The following is a 19,833-nucleotide window of genomic DNA, read 5'->3' as shown; positions in this document are numbered from 1 at the left end:
AAGCCCCTCGTAGCTGAAACATAATGTGATTGGGGCTTAAGAAGTGGAGGGTCAGCGGTGATTGTCGGAATGCGCCCCGAATCGGCAGACCTACAAACTGGGAAATAGAGACTGACGGGTGCTATTCAGAGAAATTCGGAGGAATCGCACCCAACCGATGGCCCATATACTCCCAGAAGTTTGGAAAGGTATTCCGAGTGTTGTTTTGATGAAATCCATTCGTAAGAAAGCACATGGTTTTCATGGTCGTGGCTGCCATCCATAAGCCTTTGATTACAAAGTCCAGCCGAGGTGCTCCGTTAATGTGGGGTGCAAAACACATCGACAGGGGACCATAGAATCAGTGGAAACGGTTTCTCTGGAGCTACGAATCAAACTTCCCCCTCTACCGTTCGGGTGGCAGGGTTTGGTGTCTGCCTGTGGAAAGCCTCCTGCCAAAATGCATTGTTCCTACAGTAAAATTCGGTGGAGGTGGAATTATGGTCTGGAGCTGTTTCTCCTGGTATGGACTGAGATTCTTTGTCCAAATTCATGCTACGTTCCACACCGATGCCTACTGCACTGTTTTGGATGACAGTATGCTTCCTACATTATGGCAGTTTTGCGTCCCATATTACTTCAGGACGACAATGCTGTCATATTGCGAGGTATGGATTGGTATGGTGATAATGAGTCTAACCGAATGGACTGGCCTGCCCAGGCCTGAATCCTAGTGAGAACCTCTAGGCTAGGTTTCGATCGCCTAATTAAGGGGTTGAAACAGCCTTCCAACATCTGTGTGAAAGAACTTATATCTTCTCCAAGCCGAGTAGAGGAAAAGCCCAATAGCTGTCATACAAGAACTTGTGGAAAGATTGCCGTGGAACGTTGAGGCTGTACATTACCGCTCGTAAAGGTTCTATCAGCGCCGACCAGTCGGTATGGTGGTCAGGGAAGCTGACTGCGATGCCGAAGGGCCTGGTTTCGAATCCCGGAGAAGGCATGGTTGTAACTGTCCGTTCCTTCATAGGAAAGGCGATGGTGGCCCACCTATTAGGTGCCCACGTAATAAAGAGACTACCACATCCGGCGTTGTATAGATTAATGGACTGGGTTACATTTGTAATTGTTCACAATATGCCATTGGGAAAAAAGGGGTTCTATCAGCTACTGAATATGAATAATTTTTTTTTTCTTTTCTATCACAGGTGTCCAAACACTTATTGGTAGATAATGTATATATTTTCCTTAGCATTATTTATTTCTGTTTGTATAAAATATTTCCAGTAGCTAATCCAAAGAAAAAAAGGTGAATTTTGGAAAGTAGTTTCGTCGTTTAAGTTTAGATTAACACATTTTTCTTTAAAATTTACAATAATTATGCCTATTAATTAAGGAATGGCTTAAGTATTACTGCATTTACTGACATTTCTCTCCCTTCCCAGCTTTTTAGAACAAGATTATCAACTTTTTTTAACTATTCAGGTAATTTTCCTCTTGCTTAAGGCGTTCACAAATCGAGCCCCCTTAACTTTAAAATGGATTTGTCCACGTACTACTGTTCATTTTCGTCTTAATAATTGATTTGCTCATGGATTTTGCTCATGGGCACTGACTGATAAAGCAATAATATAGAGGAGCTTCATGAAGTGAGGAAATATGTAATACTCCTTGAATGTTCTGAAGATTATTGTATTTGAGAAGACACACTGAACGATGCCAAAGACGAACACAGGCGTGACGACTTGCAAACTATTAGCAGACGACACAAACATCCGTTCAGGTAACATTAAATGATTTGAAGCCTAGGGAGCAGCAGTGGACTGCAATTAGAACGTTCAGAATTCAAGATACGGGGAAGTAGATATGAAGACATTTTGTTAGATAATGTAATACTAATATTTCTATGCATTCTTACTGGAATGCAGATTTCTTTTTAAAGAAATAATATTACAATTTTTTCCCGGTAGTTCATTCATGACTACGTTGCATTTGTTATATTCTTAACTGTAACCGCGTCCTTCGAAATTAAATTATTCGCATAATTTTGAAGTAATTAATTTAATTAAAACCAAAGAGGAAACTTCTGCTTGTAAATACTGTATAATATAGTTCATATCAATTCCAGAAGTACCAGCAGCATCAGAGCTAAACACGAAATTCGAAAATTAATTCTCATTCACTTGTAAGATAGAAATATGAAAGAACAATTATGATGTTTCATGCTATATTTTGCAACAATTATGTTAGTTTCATGCTATATTTTGTGTGCACTTTTATTTCATGGATATTATAACAATAATTACATTTAAAAATAAAAGCACCCAAAATAAAATCTAAAATATTGACAAAATTAAATGAACACAGTGTCGCATATATCAAAAAAGTTATAGGGACATTAGGTTAATTTGGAAGCAAGAGAGATGAAAAATGAGCAACGTCTTCGCCGGGACTCGAACCACGGGCCTCTCGAATACGCGCCGAGTATGCTGACCACTACACTATGAAACCATGCTAAGAAGGCGGGAGAAATACCTTATATACTCTCCAAATCCTGGTAGTGGAGAATCATCATCCACAACCTTTTCTAGTTCGGGCGCCACTGTAAATACATTAAAATATTTCGAAAGCGAGAGACATGAAAAATGAGCAACGCCTTCACCGGGACTCGAACCACGGACCTCTCGAATACGCCCGAGCGTCCTAACCACTACACTACGAAGGCATGCTAAGAAGGTGGGAGAAATACCTTATAGAGTGTGACCCTGCTTAACTGAAAATATTTTTTTTAAATCATGAAAGAAATATCAGAGATAACAGGAAATACATAATGCGTTAAATTATAAGGTATATCTCCCGCTTTCCTAGCGTGTTTTCGTGGTGTAGTGGTTCTGCAAGCTGGGCCGGTATTCCAAAAGACCGTGGTTCGATTCCCAGCGAAGGCGGTTGCATATTTTTCATCTCTCCTGCTGTCAAAAATACTTAATGTCTCTACAGTGGTGCCTGAACTAAAAGGGTGTTGGATGATGATTCTCCTCACCCAGGATTTGGCGAATGGGTCCCCTAAAACCGTAGTCGTCCTTTAAAAAGGGAAGTATATAAGGTATTTCTCCTGCTTTCCTAGAGTGCCTTCGTGGTGTAGTGGTCAACACACTGAGCTGGTATTTCAGAGGTCCGTGGTTCGATTCCCGGCGAAGGCGTTGTTAATTTTTCAATCTCTCTTGTTCCAAAAAATTCTAGTGTCTCTACAGAATAACTTTTACATTTTTTTTAAAGAAAAAAATTTCCGAAGTAAAAAAAGTAGAACACATTTGGATTTTAATAATAATTGTAAATTGAAAAAAAAAAAAAAAATCTTAAAGCTTTCAGATTTTATATTACGCCCAAGAGGCGTTTTTTTAACGTTTTGTGTGTTACCTCTGTTTATTAAATATCATGTTCTTCGCACTTAAACCATATAAAATTCAATTCAACAGCAATATCACAAAGTCTTTAGAAACAGCATATCTTTAGAATTTTCGACAGACAGTCTCGCGCGCTGGAGATAAAAATGATTTTTCTCCCTGCAGTGTTGAGCGGCCGAGCGGTAAAGTCGCTGAACACTGGTAGTTCGGTCCGAGGTTCGAATCCCACGAACGGGCTGGCTGCATGGTTGTTTTCGTGGTTTTCCCCATGTGTGACGTGTATACGAGCCAGTTTCCCTTAGAAAGTCCTCCACGAAGGCATCCCTCCTCTTAGGCAGATAGCCCTCGAGGCTTTGCCTTAATTAAATAACTTAACCTGCAGTGTTCCCATTGCTCGCTTTGAAATCGTTGAGTTTGTTAATCAAAAATTCGTTAAAATGTTACAAAATCTGAAACAGCTAGTAAAACAAACTCGAAATTCAAAATTCGGGCTTCCAAGCGCCCATGTTCGACAATTGTTTTTTGACAATGCGAAAAACATTCATGCAGATTTTTCGTTATTTAGTTTGAAAAGTGAACTAGCCCAGAAAGCGAAAGGACCAAAAATGCCGTTTTGAGACTAATAGCCCTTCGCGTCTAACGCACTTTTGGGCTAAAAATTCTGAAATTCTGTGCTGCACATAAAAATACTAATTAAAATGCCCTAAAAATTTCAGAAATTTAAAATAGTTAAATAGATGATGAACTTCATCATACAAAATTATGTGCATTTAGTTTTCAAAATTTGGTGATAGGTAATAGATCTCAACACAGAAAACATGCAGGGTAATTTTTTATATTAAACTACATTTTATACCATATAAATAATTCTATAAAATATTTTCTACGCCTTTTTTTTTTATGAAAAAAAAAATTTTTTTTAATCACTCATCTTAAATAGCTGGTATTCAAAATTTAAAATTTTGCTTTTTGCGGTTCATTTAATATACATAACTGAATTTTGAAATTTTAGCTAATTTTATAATCATTTTCCTTTAATATACATGGAAAAAGTTTGAAAACTATGAATTAATGAGGTGTTGCATTTTCAATGCTTTCGATCAGGTTCAAAAACTCAACTTTATGCTTACAAATTATCTGTAGCGTTATTTTTCAGTTTATAATCTTGTATATAAATAAGCATATTAATATCATTTTATATATATTGTTGCAAGAATTCTTTTCACTGAACTTATTATAATATACAAAACTTTATTCGCTTCCAAAACACGCTGGAAAAGTAAACAAAACTTACCTTGGGGAAATTCTTGGAATAAAGCTGGATGTTAAGGTTTTGAGCTCAGCATATTATCTGGAAACCAAATGAAATCTTTGTTTGAAATTCAGAGCTAGATAAGAAAAGTAAATATATTTGCTTTCCGGTAAATTGCTAACTTCGTGGAAATCAGGATAGTTGGTTTCACTGCAGAGCGCTTGCTATCCGCTCAGTAACTGGCGACAATTTTGGCAATGTTTGTTTCTTTGGCTTCCGTTTAGGTTTGCCATAAAATGATTCCGATGCGTGCCAAATGTGGCAATAAAGACGCCAAACCTGCGTTTTAGATCATAATAAAACGTGATGTGTTTGTCAATTTTTTACTTTTTTTCCTTTATTATTATTGAAAAAAGTTATCGTTTAAAAACTGAAAGCCTGGCCGCTTGTTATTGCATAAAATAATTTGATTTTAAAAGAAAAATTCTGTTTTGAAGCATAAAATATCTTGACGTAGAAAGTTACCTCATAATTTAAACATTAGATGTGTTATGCAAATTAATATTAGCACCTGTTATATATCTTTGTACAAGTACATGTATTTAAAGCTTCTTCAGTAAGACGAACGGATGAATTATTCTTGATATAATGAATGTGTATAATATGTATATACGAAGCATAATATCGAGTGTTCACACATTTGTGTAACGATTTTTCAAAGATTTGTATATAAACAAACCTTAGAATTTTATTTCCTAATATGATTAATCTGATAGCCTATTTGTTGTTGAACTATCATATTACATCTTGATTTCCAAGAAAAAGTTCTTTTCTTAAAACATCAAGCTTGATTTTATTCCACTCCTGCGTCACAATCTTCCAGAGTCCATCCAATGTTTTGGGATGCCGCTTATAAACAGCTTTTTTTAAAAGTCAAAATGCACATGAATCCATAGGAGACACATCAGGGGACTTTGGTGGGATGCATTTAAAGGGAGTAGCTTCATTTCCGGTTTCATTTCTCATTTTTTCGAATAATGGAGCAGTAGATTTAGAGATAGCCTCATCCAGATGGAACTTGAGATTGTTTAGATAAAGAGATGTAATTTCTTCTTTAAAAATCGGTGTTAAAATATATTTCTGATAGTAATCGGAATAAATTTTGACATTTGTTTTCTACTTTCTTTATTTGATGTTTTCCGTTATAAGAGAATCCAGTAATAATCCTAAAACCTTCCTCGTTTTCTCTGAACCAACATGGTAAGTCTTTTTCTCCTCTTTTTTAGTTGTAAATCGATCTTTTTCTATTGCATTCAGATACGTGTATCCAAGCCTCATCAATTATAACTATATATTTCCATTTTTTTCATTTGCCAACTAATTTTCATACAGCAATCTGCTCATAACCTTACGTCGAGAAACATGTTTCGGCGTTTAGCGATGAACATTGTTTTTTTGTTTTGATTAGCTTTAAGTCAGATTTTATAATTTTGTTCACAGTTCCGACAGAAATATTCAAAGAATATTTTGCAATAGATCTTTGGAGGGCTGGATTTTCCTTTAAAGCATGAGATGCGACTTTAGATTTAATAAGAGCTGTAGGTATACCTTTGTAGGATATGCATTTTTTACCTTTTTTCCAGTTAGATGTAAACTTTGACGTTTCTTTCCTTTCATATCAATTATGTCACTTATTTTACGTGTAGAAATATCCAAAACCGTGCTTTTCACATCTTTTCCTGATAATTGAATAAAAGTATTTCTCTTCTGACAGCTCAAAAGTACAGTCTTCAAGCCATTTGTTTATTTTTCAGTGACATTTAAAAGAAAAGAATATTTTAAATGCTGCAGACGATAATTAAACCTTATTCCAGTTTGATGCCAGTGACATTTGTATTTTAAAATGAATATTTTAATTCAGTTATTAAAAACCAAAAATGTGTGAACACACTAATGCATGATGATCTAAAACATGCAGTATATAAGTGACAGAAAAAAGAATAAAATATGTAGAAAATAATGAAAGTCACATGCTCAAGAACAAATGTTGGATATACTGAAACTATAAAAACCAGCGTAAACTATACGAATTAGTGTATTCAGCGTAATTAATAATTTATGATGGGAAAATATCATAACAAGAGTCACCTTATCCTTTAGCTTTGTTACTTTGAAAAGCTCGTTTAAATATATAATTTTATGTTTTGTAACTTTAATTTTTTAGATACTTCTTAACCTAATAGAGCATTTCGTAACTATTCAGAAAAAAAAAAAAAAAAAAAAACTGTTTCAAACTTTAAACTGAAATTTCAATTTCAGATTGATTGAACATCATATAATAGCTTTCTTTTTTAAGATTTTTCATATTTTTAAGATTTGAATAGAACCTTCTTCTTCAGTTGCAGGAGGAAAAATAAAAAAAGAAAAGTCTATGCTCATGCGAAATAATAGACGAGAAAATGTGAGTGAAGGGAAAAAACACAGCTTCTGGCTCCATTTATTGACAAAACGTTAGCAGACATACTTTTCTTAAAAGCTGATGGTAAAAACGGATTAGAATTGGGATCATCTCAATCTTTCAGCTCAAATCAAACCTTTCATATCTAGTTAATTATACCAATTCCAGTGGCGTAGCTAGGATTCCAGCGCCCGGGGACAAATGAAGAATTTGCGCCCCTCTCTGTGTGCCAAGAATGGGAAACATTTCATTAAAAAATTTCGTAGCATCAATTTGCCGCCGCCTGGATGCTGCGCCCGGAGACAAGGGTCCCCCTTGCCCCACCCTAGCTACCCCACTGACCAATTCTAATCCAGTTTATTTTCAACTTTTAAAAGAAATTATTTAATTGTTATTTTAACTTTTGTCAATAGATGGCGTCAGTGGGTTTGTTTACTTTATAGGAACTTTGATTTTCTGGTCATTGCTATCGTATAAACACAGATTTCTCCTTTGTCCTTTTCACTGCTGCGGATGAAGGAAAAAAATTCTATTTAAACCTTCGAAATTAGTTCTGCAAATTTATGCAACTTAAGCTGACTCTTGTTGCTTTAATATGCCCAAAACAGTGTCGAATTTTTTTTTTCCGATTATGGTTGGGCAATCATTTTGGATTTGGATTTATTAGATATATTGGATTACGGTAAAGGACACTAAGCTATTCACCAAAAAGCAGGGATGTATTCGTGGAGGACTTTCTAATGTATCTTCTGATATTCATGTTACGACTTGAAAAACGTCTGGCAGTAACATTATTGCGTGAAGCAAATGCAACACAGAGTGGTCGCGTGATATATATAACGTCGAGAAACTTTCCTGCCTTGGACTCAGGCTAACAAATTCGTGAAAAGATTCGCAGTTAAGGATTTAAATTAATATTTTAGGAGATGAATGCGTAATAGAAGCAAATCGATAACACATATAAATAACAGTATAATATATATATATATATGTGTGTATATTATAATTTATGTAATTAAGTTAAATTACATACATATAAATATTATATAGTAATTAAAAACAAATTTTCTAAATTTCTTCATCAGATACACTTTTAAGTCAATCAGATTCTCAAAACATATTCAACGTCGTTTTTTTAGATCAAGATTAATATTTGGGCGGTGTTTTTATGCATTATACTACACATAGAATGACCTTCATAAAGTAGCACGTCCTTTGAAAAATCATTCGAATCTGAAACTGATTGTCGGCATTGACAAGCAAAGGCGAATTTTTATATAACTTCGAGAAATGGCTTATTCTTGTGATCCAAAAGTGTAACTAAACAAAATCCAGACCTTCAGTTTCGATTTTGAAATAGGATTATTCTGCAACGTAATGGAATGCAGCAACAAATTACTTTATTATAAAAATAAGGAACAAAATCCAAATTTCGATCAATCATTCGACATTCGGAGAAAGAATTCGACACTTCTGGTTTAGCTCAAACAGGTAACGTTGAACTTAAAATAAAATGTAATAAATGTCACCTAACAGCTCGAGGATAATTTAACGCGCAGGAAGGCTCTGACTCCTAGAAGTTGGCGGAAACAAGCTTTGTGGCTAGAAGCACTAAACGCCGCAGAATCAAATCAGTAATAATTCAAAATGCAACGTGGCCTACATGCAGGCACACCACAATCGAATCACCTCCCCTTAAATAGCATTAAATGTTCGCTGTGATGGCCATTTTTTTTTAACTGTAATTTTACATCATGATTTTGATGACCGAAGAGCACTTTTTAAAATTTCCAGGGATCTCCAATATTTTTCAATTACTTTCAATTACTTTTCAATTTTATATTTTCAATTACGAGTCCATTAATCGTGGTGCGGTTTCTATTAGAAAGAGCTCTTTTCAAGAAATCAAAGGCACAATAGTACATAGGGTACTTCAGGGGACTTTAAAGAAATACGTTGTAAGGATTATATTAATTTTATTAACAGTTAAATTTTGAGTTAAATTTTCTTTCCTATCGATTTTTAACTTCAGCTTACCACTTCCGGCCAGAATGTAGTTTTAGAATCACGTCTGAATGCATAATAAAGAAGAGCGGTATTTAACCGCGAAGTTCTTCGGTCTTAGTGAGAGAGATACCAGGTATTCTGGCTGCACGCGTCCGCCTTTTTAGGCTACTCTCTCGTAAGCTATTATTACGCTCGGCTGTACTTTAGGCCATTGACAGCTTCACAGTCTATTAACGTTAAGGGGCCAACTCTGTTAGAATCATGATAGCTTTGGCTATATATCTTTAGTTAAGATTAGTTTAGTTTAATTTTTAATGTCTTAAGCCCAAGTGTCGGCTTTATTGTACACTCCAAGACAGAGTTTTGTTAAACGTTATTTGGAATAATAAAGGGTTAGTTTACCCTTCTATCTTGTTGTTTCCTGTCACACGAACTCAAGCGATTATTCGCTTATTAGTTCTTAAGATTCTTCACTTCCATCACTAACTTAGAATTACAAAGGGAAAAACTCTACAGCGTTGAAAAGGTATATCTGCAATACCTGTAACAGTCTTCAATTTTTCAAGGAATGCAGTGGTACTTTTTGATGTATAACATGGTGTTTTGTCTCGATGAAGTTTCACTCTTTGAAAGTCATTGGGATAAAGAAATGGAATTTCTTGAGAAAATATCGGACGTTGAATTGATTTAAAATACATTGAATTAATTAAAAGTTGAATTGATTTATAGCACGTTGAATTGATTAAAAATTTTTTCCAACTGTTCTTATTTTTAATTTCCCATTGTAAGAGAATTCTGCGACAATCACAAACCCTTCACTGAAACTTTCTTTGCATTGACGGAACGAGGTGTGTACGTTTTTTTCTCTTCGTTTTCGGTAATAAACAGACCCTTTTTTAATTCAGAAGTCAAACAAGAAATATCAAAGTTATATTTTCAAATTTTCACAGGACTAGTTTCGATGGTTTTACCGAACCATCGTCCTCAGCTGCAAAAGCGCAAATGAACGAGATAGTATATAATGGTTAGATAAGATAAGAAAGCCTGGACAGGAGATAAGCTACTGGCGCCATCTGTTGATGAAATCAGAACTAAAACATAATTTCTTTAAAGGCTGAAGGCAAAGATGGATTGGAATTAGAGTCGTTAACTAGAACAGAAAGATTTTTTTGAATGTGAAATGCTTCTAGAAAATCCACTTCATCAATGGAAAATGTTTTTTGAATAATTTTGGCAGAAGAAAAATTAAAAGTGTGATTTTCGGACCAACAATGTTGGGCTACAGAAGTCTTCTGTGTTTCCTTTTTTCTAACATATGCCTCATGTTCCTTAACGCGAAATATTAAGGCTCTCTTAATTTGGGCAATGTAAATTAAACCACACTAGCAAGGATTCCTGTAAATACCCCAGGAAATATCCGGAATGCGGTCCTTGAGTATGGAACTCGGAATTTTATTGACGGGAGAATAAACGAACCGAACGTTAAATTTCTGCAAAATACGTGCAACTTTATAGCTAATTGATGGAAAGAACGGAATGACAACAGAATTTTAATAATCTGACCCTTTTTTGTTGCAGTCATTTAGTTAGGGATCATTTAGCAGTCATTTATTTCATCAAGGGTTACGATGTATCGTCATTTATCTCCTGTTAAATAATTTTCATACAAGATTCTACAAATTGTTCTATCTTCAGCCCTATACTTAGACAAAAACCCTGTGTCGCGGGTGTGAACTTAATTCCCGCATTTTATTCGTTGTGCGTATGCTTCTGTGACATTTACGTTGCCGTCTGAGCGCAGCCTCAGATCCTTTTATTCAAACATAAAATTAACAAATGATCCAACTTATAAGAAGCCAATCGCTTCTGGCTTAACAGAATAACGTAACAACTAATAATTTCAAGGTGTGATCGATTAGCCTAACGGCTCACAGAATACTTTAACGCGCAGGAAGGGCTCTGCTTTGCAGTAAACCGGCGAGACAAAGCTTAATGGCTAGAACATTCAATGCCTCTAGCGCAAGTCGCTCATAATCACAGCACGAATAGACAGACACGTTCTAAAACTAACTTCCGAAAGTATTGCTTAAACAGCACTTCATTCTACCTTAATCTGAATAAACTCTCGCCATCTCATTTACAGTCTAGTATAAAAAGCGTGGGTGAAAAGAGAGTAATAGGAAAGTAGTCAAACTTAAAATGAACTATTAGTTAAAAATAGATAAATCCTTACTTGGAGACATTTTTATGTCGCTAAGCAATTTTTATGATCTACTATAGTTTGCAAATTAATTGGAAAAAAGGGACGTTTTGATGATTTGTGTACATTCCTTCATATATAATGGTAATAGTTAAATTAATAGAAAATATAACCTCCTTCAAAAATGACTTCTATAGTGCACTTTGGCATTGACTCTACTAGTCTTGTGCACATATTTTTTACTTTCTTATTATGGAACCACACTTTTATAGCAATCCAACGGCAAGTATGCCTTCGTGGAAGACTTTCTAAGGGAAATAAAATGTCTTTGCTAAAAGAAGTTTAAAATTTAGGAAAAGTTAATTTCTCAAACCGAAAATCTCAAAAAGTAATTCGGAAGCTTCATAAACCTTTACATCCCTCCAGCGGCCGAGCGGTAAAGTCACTGAACATTGGTAGTTCGGTCTGAGGTTAGAAACTCGCGAACGGGCTGGCTTGCATGGGCGTTTTCGTGCTTTTTACCATATATAATGTGTATACTACTTCTTCTTAAAAAGTCCTCCACGAAGGCATCCCTTCCTTTAGGCAGATAGCCTTCTAGTGCTTTCCCATAAAATAAATCAAACCAGTCAAAAAGCTTTAGCAGGTGTAGAAATGGAAGAATGAAGGAAATTGTTTGATTCGTTCAGTAAATTCAAACTTGCGGTTGTTGTTTTCGACAGATTCGAATTACATTTTAATTAGAACATTCGAATTACATAAATTAGATAATTTACTATATTTTCAGTAACCTTCTGATAGATAGAAATGAAAACTGGTACTGTTCTGTTAATCAGGATCGGATTCAAAACGTATGCATGAATGGGTGTATGTGTTCATGTATGCATGTATATTTGTAAGCACATGTGTTTGTATACATGTACAGGTAATATGCACACATTGCCGCATACATTCATACATTTCTGAATCCGGTCCCGATAATAGAACAGTACCGAAAACTTTCAGAAACATCATCAAAATTAAGTTTCACTGTTTCAAAGGCGCGTTCAGTAAGACTACAAAGTTCGAAGTGCTAGTGTTTCCCGTATCACGTTGTCAAGGTCGAATTTTCTAACCTTCCTCCTTCTACAGAAAATATCCGAAATCAACTGAGGGTTTTGGTAGGTCGGTGCATTAAACGAAACTTACGGAGCAGCTACATTGACAATCAATTTGCGAGTACCATAAATAATTTAGGATAATATCTTTGTGACTTTAAACTACCAATAAAGCGAAAACTTTCCTGTAAAAGCTGAAAAAAATCATGTTTGAGAAATATAACATTTTCATTAAGAAAGTCAACGATTCCAAAGCGAGCAACGGCAACACTGTACGAGGCGAGGGAAACATTTTTTTCTTCAGCGCGCGAGACTGTGTATGGGAAATTCTAAAGATATGCTTTTTTAAATATTTTGTGATATTATTGTTGAACTGAATTTTATGGTTTAAATGCGAAGAACATGATATTTAATATATAAATGCAATACACAAAACGTTAAATAAACGCTTTTTTAGACGTAATATAAAATCTAAGTGCTTTGATTTTTTTTTTTAATTTGCGATTATTTTATTTGATTAATGATGCCATGTCGTCGTAGGAGTCGACCATATTTTGGAGTTGTTTTCTCCGTCCCCCCAGGATTTGTCATACCTTTCTGGAGAAAATGATTCAGTTTCATTACGTTTCTTCAGAATTAGAGAAACGCTGGATTTTTTTCAATACCCCCCGCCGAAGCAATATTTTTTACAGTCACGGATGGTCTGACTGTTAACTTTATCTTTCACTGTTAATAATCTTTGCTCTCTTTCTAGGCGTTATATCCATTTTCAATGCACTAAAATGATGGAATGCCAAACATTCTTAAAAAGTGTGCAGAAGTAACTTCCTCATCCCACAGAAACAGGCTTAGAAAGAATGCAATTTTCCTAATTTATTGTCTAAATAAGTTCAAATTCGGAGACTTTAGGTCAGTAAAAATTTTTTTGGTTAGAGTAGAGAGAAGGGTACCCCTTGTAATTTTGCGAAGTTGTTGTTTTATTTATCGCCAAGCTGTTTCGTTTATCGCCAAGCAGTGGTTTATTTATGGTAGCCTGAGTAGTTGAATGTTATGAAACCCTAGTGATAGTCGATGAATAATAATAGGTTGAGGAATACACGGATAAAATCAAGAATAGGTCAATGTGTACATGAATAAAGTCAAGAGAGTGCGCAATGCCAAGTTTGTGTAATTCTAGGATGTTTTTTTAAGTGAAAATAGGTCGATATGTACATGGATACCGAGTTTGTGCAATTCTTTGTCTTGTTATTTTGGCTTTGTGTCGCCAAGTTTCGCCAAGGGGCACCCGTAAATATACATTTACCATTTTTTTTCAGTAATCTTTTGTTTAAATTCCTACAGGTGTAACAAGGAAAGTATCAGTCTTCAGATATAAAAATTCATCTTTGTTTAAAACTGCTCCATAGTTAAAAATATTCGAAAGATTTTAGAATGTCGCCAAAAGTCATGAATTGCTTTATGACTGAATTCCAGAAGAATACTTTTCGATGTAACTAATGGTGTAAGGATGAAAAGTTTACAATTACAAAGCAAATACATGTATGTAAAATTCAGAATTAAATTTGAATAAAAAAATAATCCGAAAGCTTTCAGATTTTATATTAAGTCCAAATTGAAATTTTTTAACGTTTTTTCTTGTTACTTTTATTTATTAAATATGTTTTTTGCACCTAAACGGTAAAATTAAATTCAACAGCGATATCACAAAATATTTAAAAACAGCATATCTTTAGAATTTTCGACAGACAGTCTCGTGCGCTGGACATATGTTTTTTTTTTTTTTTTTTTTTTTTTTTTTTTTTTTTTCATACAGTGTTGTTTATTGCTCGCTTCGAAATCGTTGAGTTTCTTAATTAAAAACTCAGAAGTGCTTTACAAAATATGAAATAGATAATAAAATAAATTCAAAATTCAGGCTTCCAAGTGCCCATGCTTGGCTGGAGGTTTGCGTTAATCGGAATTTGATGGCTTTAGGTACCGTCGTCTTTTCACAATGTGAGAAACGTACATACACTTATGCAGATTCTTCCTTATTTAATTTCTTTAAATATAATGCAGGGTGATAATATTTGGTGGCAACAATTTAAAAAGTGATTCGTTGTTTATAGTGAAACGCTACAAAATTCCGTTTGAAGACAAATAGTTCCTTTGGGCTATCACCTATTTCGGCTAAAAAATAAACACTCACCTAATTTTGAAAGAAAAAGCCTGTATTGTGTATATGTATGTGCGAAAATTTTCTAGAAAATCAAGCGGGTGCTGGAACGCATAACAAGATTAATTTCAAGATCTGATAGGATTAAAAAAAGAAGAAAAAAAAAAAAAACTCGAAAAAATCTTAAAAGTTTTCAAATTTTATATTACACTCAAAATGACCCCCCCCCCTTTTTTTTTTTTTTTTTTTTTTTAATTTTGTGTGTTACCTTTATTTATTAAATATCGCACTTAAACCATAAAAGTCAATTCAACAGCAATATCGCAAAATATTTAAAAGAGCATATCTTTAGAATTTCCGATACACAGTCTCGCTCGCTGGAAATAAAAATGTTTTTTTTCCGTACAGTGTTGCCATTGCACACTTATAAATCGTTGAGTTTCTTAATCAAAAACTCATAAATGCTTTACAAAATATAGTAAAATAGGTAATAAAACAAATACCAAATTTGGGCTTTCCTATGCCAATATTCGAGTGGAGGACTACTTTATTCAAAATTGGATGGCTCTAGGTACCGTTGTTTTATCACAGTACGAAAAACATACATACATTTATGAAGATTCCTCATTATTCAATTTGTTTAAATATAATATAGTTCTCTTAATATGTGGTGACAACAGTGATGTGGTGACAACTTAATATGTGGTGACAATTCAAAAAGTGATTCGTCGTTTATGGTGAATCAACGTAAAATACCCAAACGAAACTAATAGCCCTTTTGGGCTAATTGCCGCTTTGGGGTAATAATGGCATTTTATAATAAAGGCGTGTAAGAGAATGATTTTAATTTAGTTATCTTGCTTTAGAAAACTTCGCAAATTTTGCATTCTGAGAAAGATGGAATAAAGCATATATAACAAAATATGGTTAAAATATAGCACAGGAGTATTTATGCATGACATAATTTGTAGTGATTTTTAAAGAGGAAGTTTTAAATATCATTTTTATGATTATCATTGATTCGAAAGCCATGGTCATGAATATCGCATCCAACAAACTTTCGTTGTAACTACTCTATTCAGAAAGAAGAAGAATATGATAAATATATCGCCTGAAGCATACTTTAATATTTAAATGAACGCATAATCAAATGCTTAAATATAAAGCTACAAAAGCAAGCATTCTAACTGCATTGTTTTGAAAATAACCATCGAATAATTCTCATACATGTCGCAGAATTCGGGAAATGTCCTTCTTTCGACAGAAAATGTCCCTGAAAAATTGCCACGAACGATTCGTCGTCCGCCATTTTTACGGAAAGCCAGAAATCACATTAGCATATTTGCTACATACAACTGCAACTGCGTATTTTTAAAACCCGTGCATGCGAAATGCATTACAAATTTTTTTTTACCTTTTCCCCTTCTTCCTTCATCTCTGCTTCGTATTCGAAAATTTTAATAACTCTACCAGACTAATCTCTCCTTCGAAGGTAGGTAGATACACAGAACCCACTTGGCTTACGTACACTATATATTTAAACCCAGAGGCAGATTAACCACCGCTCTCCAAAAATTTTGGTAGATACACCTCAACTCGACATCAGCGGATGGAAAATATTAACATCATTTTACGAGTATTTGTGCTGAGCTTATTTGCATTAATTACGCCATATATATTCAATCGAGGGTTATTTTATTTTCCGGACATAAAAATTGTCTTCCGAAATCACGTTTTACGGATCCTTCTTCCTTCCCCCCGCTTTCCCCTCCCTGTAGCAGGTAAGGGTAGACAGACCAGATTAACGCCGGCTTCTGAAAGTTTTATGAACGCAAAGCGCAAATCATGGGTTTTAATTAAAGCAGCCAATCTATTTCTAGCTAATGGGTATTAAAAGTAAATATAATTAACTCTGCTACCGACTAGTCATCAAGATTTTATGACTCATTTCCGTTCCCTACCCCCTCCCTTGCACACTGCCCCCCCCGCACCTTACAATAAAGAAATATATCCTCTTCCACCCACCAACCACCTCCTCTCCTCTCTTACCGATCCCCGCTTCTGTAGAGCACTCTTATAGATAGCTTGGTGAAAATGGTTTCCAGCTTTATATAGCTAGCTATACATATGTATATATGTATACATACTTGCTGTCCGGGTTTTACCTGATAAAAGCCCGGATCTCGGTGGAAGGCTTAATATGGCCGCCTTCTGCTGCTCTGTAAACACATTAAGCTAAAACCGGGCGAATTGAAGGCAAACACTTTGATAATCTTGGACGGTCTTGCTTCGTATAATGAAATCTGCCCGGGTAGAACACGCGCCGACGTTGCTCTTATTTAAGGCTTTAATAAGGGGATAGTCATATATTGCGCACTGGTTAAATGCGTTGCCTTGAAAAAAATGCCTCGTGTTATCAGACAAGAATATTTATGTCCTTAATTTCCTTTTCAAAAATATAAATTGCCGAAAAATATTAACGTTTGCCATTTTAACGAATGCGAACAACCGAAATCTTGCTGAAAAATCTTTCAACTGCTGCAACGCACTGAGGTTAAAGAAAATCTTTTAGTGTCTTTTGTTTTTTTAATAAACATTTTGGAATTTAAGAGATACTAGCGGGCAAAACAAAACTTATATGTTCTATGTACTGTAAGGATCTTAAGTTTTACTAAAGTTTATTTTATTTTAAATCTTTACTATCACTTCTTATTTTCTACTTCCGGCCAGAATTAAAAGCGTTAACTTATTTATGCAAAATTTGTCTGGCGAACGCCAAATACTTAAGTTGTGGCTTTTTGCCAAGCGAGAGAGAGGAAGGAGTTAGTCGAAGCAGGCCGCTTGCCTTAGAAGTTTTACTCGGTTGCTGGTTGCCCTCCAGGCCAGAGGTTTAATCCTCGTGATAATTTTAAACGTATTGTAGTGTTAACAGTTCTCTGTACTACATACGGCTTCCTGTTAATATAAGGCCAATCTTCCACGTTTATTATTCCAAATTTAAGTTAGAGTTTAGTTATATTTTTATATTCTTACGTTCAGACCACAAGTAGTTGGTCTCTGTATTCCGAAGTACGGAAATTATTGTAAAGAGTGAAGAATAAAGGGTTTCGTATACCCTTCTTGTGTATCTTGTCTACTTCCCACAGTTATTGAACATAGCTTTAGTAAGCTCCCTGTTCCGAGTCAGGTCCCTGCATGTTCCCAAAGAAAGTAAGGCGGAACATTGAACCTGATAGTACATCTGAAAAGAAAATGGATAAAAATATTTCAATATAAATGAAATGAGTTCATTCTTTCCAAGCAGCATCCAACTCGTAAATAAATGTTTTGTTGCCAAACCAGGAAAGAAAACCATTTAGCGTTTCAGATTAATACGTATGACGTCAAGATTTAAATCTAACGTAACGGAACTTTTTTACAACATCAATAAAAGAATTAACGTGGCAATAATATGTAGTGTCAATTATCCTAAACCGAAACGAAAACGTTGCCAACAGCAGCTATATATTTAAAATGCTGACATTAACAAAACATTTTCGACTTACAATGACGTCAATGCAATCGCATACTTACAAATTTTTTAATAACAAACTCTGCGATTTGAAAGAAAGTTGTGGCAACACATTTCAAAATACAGCAGATATTTATCTCCTGCGTGCGAGACTGTTTCCGCTCGCAAAACTGAGAGCGTAAATTCGCATTTTCAGAGTTTTTAATTAATATCTCCCCTAATTAAAGTCGTCTGAAGATGAGAATGGTCGAAATGGCTTCCTATGTGTTTTTGGAATCCGTTCCTATCTTTCTCTCTCGAAACTGAATTCCCCGCCGTTCCGAAGCGGACATAGATTTTAGTAGTGTACATTAGAACCAACCAAGTTAAGAATTTTAATTTTATGAGCTTATTAACTGTGTTTAAACTAATAACGAATTCAAATTTTAATTTCGTTTCCGTTCTCAATATATATTTTTTTCATTCTGTAGTATTTATTTGTATGGTAGCATAAGAATTCCTGTTTAATAATTGTATTTATTTGTTTCCGTTAATATGCTGCATTTCTTGTTAACGTTTCTTTAACCGCCGATGTTCTTAACGGAAAACATTTATCAGGGATACAAAAATTTTAACCAGAAATATTTGCATTATGACTTGTACAGAGGCTGTTCACACATTTTTTAGACGATGTATATTGTATTCACAAAACTAAATTACATAAAATTCTTGTGTTTTAAATGTTCTATTTGACATCCCTTATTCTGAACTATCTTTCGACACCGCAATTTCCAGGATAATAATGCCTTTTGAAGTGGCAGAAGAGATATTCTATCCCATTCCTCCCGAACAGCTTTCCAGAGTCCTGTTAAGGTTTTGGGACAACGTTTGGATAATGCAGTTTTTAAAAGTCCGAAAGCACAAAAATTCATAGGTGACACATCGGGAGATTTAGTAGGGATATCAGTGAAGGATACCAGTTTTTTGTTCCATTTCTTTTAGGAAATTGACAGTGGATTTTGATGTGTGACTGCTAGCTTTGTCCTGATGGAGTCTCACAGATTGATGGCACTGTGGATAAAGCGATGGTTTTTCATTCAGAAAAATTGGCGTTTTGCACTTTCTTTATTTTTAACTTGCCATTATAAGAGAAACCAGCAACAGTCATGAATCCCTTAGAAAAACTTTATTTCGATTCTTTGAACCATGTACATGAATTTTTTTCTCCCCTTTTATGATAATAAGTGGCTCTTTTTTTGTTACAATCATTTAAATACACCCATGCTTCATCTATTGTGACAATTGTTTTCCATTTTTCTTTCGATAAGTGTTTCTCATATAGAATTCTGCAGCGTGTCCTGCGTTGAGCGATATGCTTTGGAAGAAGACGATGCACATTGCGTTTTTTCGCTTTCTTAAGATTTAAATCAACGTTTATCATTTTGTTTACAGTGGACACAGAGCATTTTAATGATTTTGCAACTGTCCTTTGACTAGGGGGATTTTCTTTTAACATTAAACAACGTACCTTTGCAATAGTCGAAGATGTCCGTTTTTTCCTTGGATACTTGTTTGGAATTTTTGTCCCACTTGAGGCTCCAATTTGACGCTTTTTTCCTTTCTTGTTGATGATATTACCTATCGACGCTTTAGATATCCCAAAACCATGACTCTCACATCGTTTTTGGATAACGGAGTATGCATATTTCTCTTCGGAAAGAGCGTAAATGTAGCCTTCGAACCACTGCTTTGTTAAATTATCCATTTTGAATAAAAACAAAACTTTCAAGC

At 34.7% G+C, this 19,833-nt stretch overlaps 1 protein-coding gene across 1 annotated transcript in view; it reads right to left on the bottom strand.

Annotated features, from left to right (window-relative positions):
• Positions 1-4,855, bottom strand: part of LOC118190019 (LIM domain only protein 3-like) — a 176,195-nt gene extending 171,340 nt beyond the window's left edge. Inside the window, exon 1 of the mRNA XM_085822806.1 lies at positions 4,678-4,855. The gene's annotated coding sequence lies outside the window, so the exon portion shown is untranslated. The remainder of the gene's footprint in view (positions 1-4,677) is intronic.
• Between the last annotated feature and the right edge of the window lie 14,978 nt (positions 4,856-19,833).

This window comes from Stegodyphus dumicola, chromosome 8 (genome assembly GCF_044657685.1).
Source record: "Stegodyphus dumicola isolate Sdum_Otavi_A_Nest chromosome 8, ASM4465768v1".
NCBI lineage: Eukaryota > Metazoa > Arthropoda > Arachnida > Araneae > Eresidae > Stegodyphus > Stegodyphus dumicola.
This window is presented reverse-complemented; position numbering and strand designations above follow the sequence as displayed.